Genomic DNA, 2,404 nt, shown 5'->3' with positions numbered 1-2,404 from the left:
GTGTTATTATGAGTGTAATTGTACTGTGTAATGTGTATTTATTAGACAGTGTTATTATGAATGTAACTGTACTGTGTTATGCATAGTTATTAGATAGTGTTATTATGTGTGTAACTGTACTGTGTAATGTATATTTATTAGATAGTGTTATTATGAGTGTAACTGTACTGTGTAATGTATATTTATTAGATGGTGTTATTTTAAATGTAACTGTACTCTGTAATGTATATTTATTAAACAGTGTTGTTATGAGTGTAACTGTACTGTGTAATGTATATTTATTAGATAGTGTTATTATGTGTGTAACTGTACTGTGTAATGTATATTTATTAGATAGTGTTATTATGAGAGTAACTGTACAGTGTAATGTATATTTATTAGATAGTGTTATTATGAGTGTAACTGTACTGTGTAATGTATATTTATTAGACAGTGTTATTTGTGTGTAACTGTACTGTGTAATGTATATTTATTAGATGGTGTTATTATAAGTGTAACTGTACTTTGTAATGTATATTTATTAGACAGTGTTATTTGTGTGTAACTGTACTGTGTAATGTATATTTATTAGACAGTGTTATTATGTGTGTAACTGTACTGTGTAATGTGCATATTTATAAGTTATTGTTATTATGAGTGTAACTGTACTGTTTAATGTATATTTATTAGACAGTGTTATCATGAGTGTAACTGTACTGTGTAATAAATATTTATTAGATGGTGTTATTATGAGTGTAACTGTACTTTGTAATGTTTATTTATTAGACAGTGTTATTTGTGTGTAACTACTGTGTAATGTATATTTATTAGGCAGTGTTATTATGTGTGTAACTTTACTGTGTAATGTGAATATTTATAAGTTAGTGTTATTATGAGTGTAACTGTACTGTGTAATGTATATTTATTAGATGTTGCTGTTATGTGTGTAACTGTACTGGGTAATTTATATTTATTAGATGGAGTTATTATGAGTGTAACTGTACTGTGTAATGTATATTTATTAGGGTTATTATGATTGTAACTGTACTGTGTGATGTATATTTATTAGACACTGTTAATGTGAGTGTAACTGTACTTTATAATGTTTTTTTATTAGACAGTGTTATTATGTGTGTAACTGTACTGATTACTGTTTTTTTATTAAATAGTGTTATGTGTGTAACTGTACTGTGTAATGTATATATTTATTAGATAGTGGTATTATGAGTGTAACTGTACTGTGTAATGTATTTTTATTAGACAGTGTTATTATGTGTGTAACTGTACTGTGTAATGTATATTTATAAGACAGTGTAAATATATGTGTGTAACTGTACTGTGTAATGTATATTTATTAGACAGTGTTAAAATGAGTTTAACTGTACTGTGTAATGTATGTTTATAAGACAGTGTAAATATATGTGTATGTAACTGTACTGTGTAATGTATATTTATTAGATGGTGTTATTATGAGTGTCACTGTACTGTGCAATGTATATTTATTAGACAGTGTTATTATGAGTGAAACTGTACTGTGTAATGTATATTTATTAGACAGTGTTATTATGTGTGTAACTGTACTGTGTAATGTATATTTATTAAATAGTTTTATTATGAGTGTAACTGTACTTTGTAATGTATATTTATTAGACAGTTACTATGAGTGTAACTGTACTTTGTAATGTATATTTATTAGATAGTGTTATTATGTGTGTAACTGTACTGTGTAATGTTTATATTTATTAGATAGTGGTATTATGAGTGTAACTGTACTGTGTAATGTATATTATTAGACAGTGTTATGTGTGTAACTTTACTGAGTAATGTATATTTATTAGATAGTGTTATTATGAGTGTAACCATACTAGGTAATGTATTTTTATTAGATAGTGTTTTTATGGGTGTAACTGTACTGTGTAATGTATATTTATTAGACAGTGTTATTATGTGTGTAACTGTATTGTGTAATATATATTTATTAGACACTGTTATTATGTGTGTAACTGTACTATGTAATGTATATTTATTAGATAGTGTTATTATGAGTGTAACTGTACTGTGTAATGTATTTTTATTAGATAGTGTTTTTATGTGTGTAACTGTACTGAGTAATGTATATTTATTAGATGGTGTTATTATATGTGTAACTGTACTGTGTAATGTATTTGTGATATGTTTGTATAATAATATTATTAGATAGTGTTATTATGTGTGTAACTGTACTGTGTAATGTATATTTATTAGATAGTGTTATGAGTGTAACTGTACTATGTAATGTATATTTATTAGAAAGTGTTATTATGAGTGTAACTGTACTGTGAAATGTATATTTATTTGATAGTGTTAATATGAATGTAACTGTACTGTGTAATGTATATTTATTAGATAGTGTTATTATCAGTTTAACTGTACTGTGTAATGTATA

Source organism: Bombina bombina, chromosome 7 (assembly GCF_027579735.1).
Source record: "Bombina bombina isolate aBomBom1 chromosome 7, aBomBom1.pri, whole genome shotgun sequence".
NCBI lineage: Eukaryota > Metazoa > Chordata > Amphibia > Anura > Bombinatoridae > Bombina > Bombina bombina.
This window is presented reverse-complemented; position numbering follows the sequence as displayed.